The following is a 10,003-nucleotide window of genomic DNA, read 5'->3' on the forward strand; positions in this document are numbered from 1 at the left end:
CTGAAACGGTTTTTCGAATACAAATTTTCCTCTAATCCCCACAATAGACTTTTAAGGTTAACAAATGTCTTTGTCCCCTTTGTCTTTCCTTCCTTCCTGCAAGTGTGGCGCAGTGACATCATAACCCCTTGGTGAGCTCGCTGTTACCGCAGCTGCATCTTCAGTACTGTGTCTAGGTGTTAAAGGAGGGAATTAAGATTTTCATGGGGAAAAAAGACAGAATGATCCAATCTATTTGAAAATCTCAGACTTTCCTAGGACTAGTAGAATGAAGTATTTTAACATGAAGGGTAAGGGTGGGTGTTGAAAAGGACCAGCTTTAGTCGTGAAAGAATACAATCTAGGTTGAGATTGAACTCAGGCCTTCCTACTTAGTTTTGTCCTGTGTGCAGGGAAATTGAAGATAAATATTCTAGGAAAAAAAAAGTGTGGCTTTAGGAGACCTGCTGGGCCTAGATGTTTGTTTGCTTGTTCATAGCAGGAAGACAAGTTATAAATTTGACCAATAAAGTAGCCTTATAACACTGGTTTGTTTACTTATTTATTTTTTACAGGGTTTATTATATAGTCCTGGATGTCTGGGAACTCACTATGTAGACCAGTTTGGCCTTGTACTCACAGAGTTCTGCCTGACTCTGTCTCCCAAGTGCAGGGACATAAAGTGTGCACCACCTCATCCAGCTTGACGTTTGGTATTTGGTGTGTATTTAAAGTGTGGATGGCGCTGTTGGAGGTGATGGAAACAGAGAGAGCTGGTGGGCCTAGTGGAGTCTTCAGTCATTGGAAGAAAATGAGTGGAAAGTCTTCAGCCATTGGAGGAGGATTTTGTCCTCCTCAGAGCCACTAGGCCATTGGCTGAAGCTTTCATAAATTTTCAGATTTGATGGTCTCAGGTATTTCATTATGGTGATGCAACAGGAAAACAAAACAAATATCAGTTTTTTTTTTTGTTTGTTTGCTTAATGTTTGTTGGAACAGGAGCAACAAGAGTCACATGGAAATGGATCATTGACAAACAACTTTGCCAAAAGTTAGTAACGTTCTCCATTTCAAGTAAGCATCATGAAACTGTCAGAGAAGATGTTCCTGGTCATTTTCAAAAACTCTCTCTGATCATGTACATCCTAAAAGTATGTGTAGTCTTGTAGTTGTGGTGAGTGAGATGTTGGCTCTAATAAAGGAACCTTCCAGGTCTCTACTCACTAATGTCATAAATATTCTTTTGAGGGAAGAAAAAAAATTCACAGAAAGTAAAAGGCTGTCTAAAAGTGCATCTTAATATAATTATTTAAAAATTTATGTGTAAAATACCAGTGGCACTAAGTAGGTTCTGTGTATATGACAAAATAACTCAAGGTAAATATATACATTCTCTATTCTTACCTTCAGTAACCAGTTAAACAGCTTTCTAAAGAGCTTTAGTTAAAAAATTGATTTTTTATTTGTATCGGTATTTTGTCTACATGTATGCCTGTGTGCATTAGGCACCATCGGAGGCCATTAGATTGTGTTGGATACTTGGAATTAGAGTAATGGATTGTTGTGGGTACTGGGAATTTAACCCAGGTCTTCTGGAAGAGTAGCTAGTGCTCCTAACCTTTGAGCCATCTCTCCAACCTCAAAAGGCTTAAAAAAATATGTTTCTGTGTATATTTATTAAATATGTTAAGGTTAATGTAAGTGAAATGGATGATACATCAGAGTAATCAGATTATTAATAAAGTCAAATATGTAATGGGGTACTTCATTTCCCAAGGTAATGGATTACTTGGTTAGTCATATCTGTCCGTCTGTCTGTCTGTCTGTCTGTCTGTCTGTCTATCTATCTATCTATCGATCTATAAATCATATATGTATTCTATATTCACTCATAAATACATCCCATACTTGCTCAATCAGTGAATGCTATTTAATTCCCTATTATGCGATGAGAACATCTGGAAATTAAGGGAGAGAGAGAGAGAGATCAAGGCAGACAGAATGTGTGTAGGTGAGCAGAGATGAGAGACTGTGAGGAATGTTACTGGGAGTATAGAAGGCACTCACATTTAGTCTAATAATAGCCACAAATAAAGTGAGGGCAGGAGTAGATCTTCTTAATGCACAGAAGGTCAGCTCTTTGAAATCCATCAACCACAAGTGAAAAGAGTTTAAATCACCTGTGACACGTTATAACCCTTTGAGACTGGATTAAAGGCTTGTCGTGAAACTACGAGGAGGCTGGGAGAGAAAGGGGAATAAATTCTAGAGTCAAAGCTACCAGGAGATGGACAATGTTCTAAGGCTTTGATGAGCAACGTTCTCCAAAGGCTGACCTTGTTACCCAGGAGCTCATTCTGGGTGTCCCTGTACTTGCGGAAGGCAGACCTGCTCACCTCATATTGCTTCTCTCGTGGTTGTAATACCAGAGTCTCGGGTACTGGATGGAGCCCTTGACACGGGGAAAGGACAGTCCACTGTGGAGGAGCCCATTGTCAATGCCTGCAGTGTAGGCTTCCTGGAGAGCTCAGGGTGTTTGGGGCTGCCTAGGAGTTTGGCTTATGTATCAACCTCTTTCTCCTGTGTAAGTCCTTCCTGTCCCCACTGGGTTTTTTTTTTAATTCATTTGTTTAAATCCCAAGACTGTCTGTTATGCCCAAATATTGAATCAGGCTTCTGTTTGCAGCTAGAACTATTAATAGTTTTAAATGTGAATTTGGCTTTTGTTGAGAGAATATTATTTTCAGTAATTGTCAGTTCATTAGAATATAAGTAAAGCTTGGAGTTTTGCTGAAAAAGTATGATACTTGAATTGAAATAAATATAAACAAAGAACTTCAATATTTTGATTTATTTATAGACTCTACTGTTTGTATATTGAAAGCCAAAAATTAAAAAAAAAAACTATATAAAAGCAGAACTATTATAAAGAACTATTTGACTTTCCCCTTGGGCATCTTTTCTCTGTTTATGAAATAATTAAACTGCATTGGTACATATGCTGTTAGTATATAATGTGCTGAGGGCCTTAGAAATGGACCCCTTGGCACTCAGCTTATTGGTTTTTCTGTTGTTGTTGTTCAACTTTATTTTAAAACTTATTTTCAAAGATGGAACTTTATTTTCTGTCTGTTTGAATATAAATTCACTCATATCTGTCACTCTATAGACCAAGATGACCTCAAACTCACAAAGATCAGACTGCCTCTGCCTCCCTAGTGCTGGCATTAAAGGTATGAACTATCATGCCTGGCTCCAGATGTAGTTGAACAAAGGCTAAGATTTTTAATCGATTGCATTTGTTCTTGGACAATTTCAACATGCATACTCTCACACCAACAATCTCATGTATCACTTTCCAATCCCTATCACCTTCTTCCCCAATCTCTACTAGTTCTTTTCCAAGACTTAGAACTTTTTGTTGACTTTTATGGCGTAATTACTCACACAGGGCCATCTGTGTGACTATTGGATAGGAACTATCTGATGGGACCTGGTGAGGTTGTCAGTGGGTACATCACTGAAGGGCATAGTTTTCCTCCTTCAACATGTCTATAGCACAGAGCCGACCAGTGAGAAGGGAACCCCTCTAGGCACCAGCTCCTTTCAAGCCTGACTGCAGATGGATTCATTTTTGTGCAGACCCAGCGCAGACAAGTCATAGCTGCTGTGAAATAATGATTGTGTCTTGCCTAGGAGGTGACACTGTTCAGCCCTTCTTTCCTATCTTCTGGCTCTTACATCCTTTCCACTCCTCTAATATTCCCTGAGTCTTAGAAGGGATGGTACACATGTTTTCTTTTCCTTAGGGGTGAGCACTTTCTCTATTAACTTATTCTTAGCACCCTATGCAGCCACAAACCTCTCTCCCCATTCATTACTACTCACTGTCAAGAGATACCATATAGACATGGTATTCTCTGATTAAACACGAGAATACTATATCTATAGCTATAAATATCAGGTAGCTTGACACTATGTTTATTTACCACATGAAAGTATTCAGCAAACCCACCAACCTATTTGCTCCCTCACCTTCTTTTAAAACCAGGTTTACAGCACTAGGCATGAACTGTCTCCTATTCATCATAAATCCAATTAGAGAGCAGTTGGTTACAACCATGGAACTAGTGCTATTGTGGCATAAGTGGTCCAGGGACTTTTGTTCTACTAAATTTTCCAATTCACAGCTGATAAGACCATGCATACTCCCCTCGCCAGAAGCATGTATAGCACCTCCTAGGACTGTGAAAAGGACCTGGCAGGTAGGAAGTTTCATCAGTTTTAACTTTTTTTTTTTTTTCAGATCATGTATCAAAGCTGTGTCCTATTGTTTAATTCTGATATAAAACCAAGAGGGATCATGTCTTAGTTTGGGTTATTATGGTTATGATGAAGCACCTTGTCCAAAAGCAAATTGGAGAGGAAAGGATTTATATGGCTTACATTTATATTTTATATTGTATTTACATTTTATATTGTATTCCACTGTTGGAGGAAGTCGGGACAGGAACTCAAACAGGACAGGAACCTGGGGACAGGAGTTGAAGCTGAGAGCACTGGCTTCCTTTCCATGGCTTGCTCAGCCCTCTGTCATATAGATGTCAGGACCACTGGTCTAGGGATGGCACCACCCAAAATGGGCTGGACTATCTTCCAACAATCACTGATCAAACAAAATGCTCTATAAGCTTGCCTACAACCCAATTTATGGAAGCATTTTTTTTTTGTTTTCCTCCTTCCTTCCTTCCTTCCTTCCTTGCTTCCTTCATTCATTCATTCATTCCTCCCTCCTTCTCCCTCTTTCATTCTTCCTTCCTTCCTTCTTTCCTTCGTTCGTTCGTTCCTTCCTTCCTTCCTTCCTTCCTTCCTTCCTTCCTTCCTTCTTTCCTTCCTTTCTTCCTTCCTTCCTTGTTCCTCTAGACAGAGTTCCTCTGTTTAGATCTGGCTGAACTGGCTGGCCTCAAACTCAATATATTCATCTGCCTCTGTTCCTGAGTTGTGGGGTTTAAGTCATGTGGTACTATACCTGGCTGGAAGCATTTTCTTAATTGAGTTTCCCTCCTCTTTGATGACTCTAGTTTGTGTCAAGTTGTCATAAAGGTATCCGAAACAAACAGTAACAACTTATTCTTTTGATGTTTCCAGAACCCCTCTGATCAAATCGTTGTGAGGTATCTCACTTTGAACTTGGATTTTTGTTTAATAATACATGCCTCTTGGAGTAGCTTTATGCAAAAGGCTGAATTTTTAACTCAACCATGTAACATTAACAAAGTGATCTGGCAAAGTCACATAGCTTCTGTAGGTGTCCATTTCTGCATCTGAAAAAAAACAAAAAGATCGTAGCACTGGCCTAGCGAGTGATTAGTCGGAGGCGAAGAAACAGTGGAGATTCAGTTAACTGTGAAGTGCTGACTCATGTGCTTCATGCTGTACTCAGACTCAAGTTATGTCCACATTGGATAAATTAAAATATGAATGTGTTCGAAACCACAGTCACTTCCTGAGGTAAGAAACCTGAAAGGGCAACAACTGAAAGGGTCAAGGAAACGTTTGGCTTCTAAGTGACACTCTTCCAAATCTTCCCTAGTGACATGATTTGAAAGATGGTCAAAGATAATGAAGAAAGCATCCCTTTCCTCCCAGACTTGAAGCACTTTCTCTTCCAAAAATCATCTATGAAAACTTGAGGCCTTACCCAGTACTAAAGGTACACACACTGTTTAGAAGGCCTGTTGTGTTTATGAATGTGAGGAGCTGTGAACGTGTACTCATGTCAGACAGGGTGGACACAGTCAGAACAAACTCGCTAACAAGGTTCCTTTCTTGTCCTTGGCAATGAGTCATAAAATTCTGTTTGGAGATGAAGTGCTTCTCTGAACAAAAGCCGGTATGTTAGTGCAGATGTGTGTGTGTGTGTGTGTGTGTGAGAGAGAGAGAGTGTGTGTGTAAGTGTGTGTATGTGACTGTGTGTGTGACTATGTATGTGTGAGTGTGTGTGTGTGTGTGTGTGTCTGTGAGGGTGTGTGTGTGTGAGGGTAAATGACTGTGTGTGAGTGTATGTGTGTGTGTGAGTGTGTGTGAGTGTATGTTTTATGTATACATGTTGTATGTATGTATGTATGTACATGTTTACTTAATATAGAAAAAAAAGAATGTCTTTTGCTGACTCTAAGTGTAGGGCCAAATTTTAATATCACAGCTGTCCAGATAAGAAGCATGTATAAGAACATAAATTCTTGAACAGAACTGGAGATGGCTGGCCCAATGGCCTATCTCCCCTAAATCTATTGCAACACTTCTTAGTGTTGCCAACATATCTTCTGACCCCTTCCGATCCATAAACGTGTCCAGCTGTCTCATAAACCGGTTTTACTTTATGTTGCACTCAATGGAGTTATTTGGAAGTTCTCAGGCTATTCCACATGACTTTGGATCTGTGAGTAAAACAGTCCTACATTGCCACCACTTAATTAAATAGATATATTTTGAACCTAAGATATTTGTGGCAGGCATCATTGGGCATTTGGAAGAAATCAACTGACAGGACAAATATATTTGTGGTTATTTTAGAAAACAAGTTACTTTGCTAATTTACATTCTATTATTATTAATGATACAAAGAAGTAGAGAGTGCCTAATGTGTGTAACTATAATATATCTCTCATCAGCATGCCCTTTTGCAAGAACATACAAAGTTCAATATAGACTAAAGAGTATGCTCTGGAGGTTTAGTTAGATTAAGTTAGGTTGGGATTAAGTTGTATTCTTAATAAAATTTTTATTCCATGAACCCTATACATATCTCAGGATAATATAAAATTGAATTTCACTTTACAAAAAAATTGAATTAAATTTTTAATAAGATAGAAGTAATTTTTATTAATATTTTATCCAAATGTTCCAAGTGACAGATGACTTGTGGGCTTAGATCAAAATCTTAGGTTGACATGGGGGACCTTCTGCCTGGAAGATAAACTTGACAACTTCCTATACAGTTTGGAAAAACTGAACATTGCTTAAAAACTGTCTGAGCATGTGTGTGTTGCTTTGGTGTGCATGTGAGATTACATATTGCTTTTGTTTTCTGAAATATACATAGGGTGATATGCTTGCCCTGTCCTCACCCTAGACATACTAAGTCCTGAAAATTGCATGAAACACCTCATCTCCATGCAGAGATCCTCTATGAATACAAAAGAAAAACTACAAGCAGCTTGCCTCTAAGATATGATTGATTTTGGTCTGCATACTCTTTGGGGTCCAGACACTGGGAATCAAGCATCAGATGGGCACTTCCTCAATATGGAAGATTTTGTGGAATAGCAGCCTACGTTTGGGTGTCAGCACCCAAGTGCAAGCTGACCAGTGAGTGTTTTCCTTTACGGTTGTGCTCTTGTTTACAAGTCAAAATGTGCAATGGTTTGTTAATGAAGAAAAGGAATAAAATATTTGATAAGACAAGTCCCCATGCCTAGTTCTCTCCCTTGCTCCCTCCCTTTCCCCCTGTCCCTCTCTCTGGGTCCAATTTGGGGATCGGATGGAAGCTCTCAGCTACGGCTGCTGCTGCAATGCTACCCATTATGACGGTCATGGACTCCATCCTCTGTAACCTTGAGCCCTAAATGAACGCTTTCTTTACGAAGTTGTCTTCATCATGGCATCTCTTCTCAGCAGAAGAAAAGTAACCAAGACTCAGTAGAACATACTTTGAATCCTAGGTCCTTGAGTAGCCTTCACAAGTAAGCAATGTCTGTAGGTATTTGGCTCATTTCACATTTGTGGACTGTGACCTCTGAACTCTCTCAAGAAGATCTCAATGCAGGATGTGCTTGTGTCCAGGATTTATGATTTTTACCTTCAGTCATTTCATTTTGTAATTGTTTCTTGTCCCAACAACTTCTTTGCTGTCCTCTGTGTAAAAAATAGTACTGCTCATGGTTAAATAATCCCTTGGATGATGGTCAAACTGCCTGCAGTGTTTAAAGATGCCAGCATCTACTTCTTCCGGTTACCTTCATGTTGATATGTAAATGCATCTCTGTAGTTACACCTTGATTTTGTGTATGTGTGGTGTTTGGGGATATGTGCCAGCATGTACCACTTAGCTACAGAATGTTAAAAATTTCTTTCCTGGTCACTGTGCTGCATGACTGATCCATTGCATGTGATATATTTAGTATGGTTCATTGCCCATTGGTCTTATTATTTAACAATTTGCATTAAATTAAATTTTCTATTTACAGGTGTAAATGGAAATTTTGGCTTCTGAGAGCATATTATTTCCTGGCTAGAATGTTCTTGGGTGAATTAGATCTGCCATTATTAGATTGTACGTACACGGACTAAGCTGAGGCTGTTTAATTACAGTATCAGTTTTATTTTATTTTATTTTTTATGATAAAGCTTGAGTTTCTGAGGCCAGGCCATGTTCATCAATTTAAGCGACATTACCATTATTCTACAGAAGTTAAAACCAAACCAAGCCAAGAAAACAAAACATGTATATGTCTTGATGGATCAGGGGAATTGAATTAGCATCCTGTGACAAACTTTTCTTAGGGAGACACAACACACACATCTATTCAACTCCAGATAGAGGTCCCATGACAGAGCAAAGTATGTATACCACCAAAGACCAACTTAGTGAACCCAGGAGTTAGTTATAAAGGGGTTATTTATGAGAGTATGGGTGATGAATTATTTACAGGAACAGAAATGACTCAAAAGATATCTACATCACCAAACTATGGGTAGCAGCTCACAAAGGCTGGGAACCTAAAACATATTCCACAGTTTCCACGAAGTTCAACAGGGGAGTATCTTTTCCAGGTGCCTCAGTTGGTCAGCTGGGATATGGTCTGTTCTTCTAGGCGGCTTAATTGGGTCTCAGAGTTTTCTTTGAACTCACCTTTCTTTCATCTGAGAGGGCTTCTCAGCTCTTAATGCTTACTGTGGCAGGAAGGGCCTAGTGAATCTGGTCAGTTTCAGGAACTTCCTAAAGCTATTTTGAGTTGTTTCACTCTTATATACCACAACTAGTGGCGATATGTATAAATTACTCAAATGTTATCATTTGACTCAACATAGATAGCTGAATATTTCTTACTTTCAACTCTATGCTTCATATAGTCTTGAAACACTGACATTTATTGGATAAAAACTGGGGGGCCAAGCTCTGCAGCATTTGCTTTGCTTGCATTTCTTTGTTAAGTGTCTAAAGTGTCTTGTGGGCTAACTTCCGTTTTGCAGAGAACAGGTGCTAAGGAGCAATTATATCCTGTGCCTGTGTGCCAGTTTGGATAGCAGAGGCATCCGCAGTCTTACTTTCCAGGACATCCTTCTATTCAGGGGTCAGTAAGATGGGGTACACATCTATCTCAATGTTCTACTTTTCTTCCAGGGACCACATGTTTCAGCAAATGCAGAAGGAACCACAGTGTTGAGGCCTTGGGTACAGTTTTCCACCCTTGCCATTTCTGCTTTGAACATTCCCAGTTTTGTTTTTGTCCAGCCCCGGCAACTGTAGTTGTTGCTAGTTGTCAGTGTCAACATTGGATTTGGCAGGAGTCTAGCCAAGAATCTATGGCATTGATTCTTTTTTTTTTAATTCTAAATTTTACTTATTTTTCTCTTAAATAAAAACAAAACAACACCCCAACTTTATTGAGGTATAACTACATCCATGTAACTTCTCAGTTAAAACCTAGAATTCAGTGGCTTATTACACATTTTCAGGTGTCGCAATTCATAAGCCCATTTATGCCATCGCAAAGATGGACTTTAAATCTTTTTTGTTTCCCATCCTCAGCCTCATTCCACCATCTCTCTTTGTTGCAATGGATCACTAATGTAAATTCATTTCTGTAGGTTTGCCTACACTGGACATTCTATCCAAATGGAGCTGAACAGGTTCTTTGTATTGTGTGTTTAGACTGGCTTCTTTATTTGACATCTCATGTTTTCAAAATTAATTTCTTTCCTTTTCCGTTATGATGTATTAACATTCTTCTTCTCCTCC

This window comes from Micromys minutus (genome assembly GCF_963924665.1).
Source record: "Micromys minutus genome assembly, chromosome: 13".
Classification (NCBI taxonomy): Eukaryota; Metazoa; Chordata; class Mammalia; order Rodentia; family Muridae; genus Micromys; species Micromys minutus.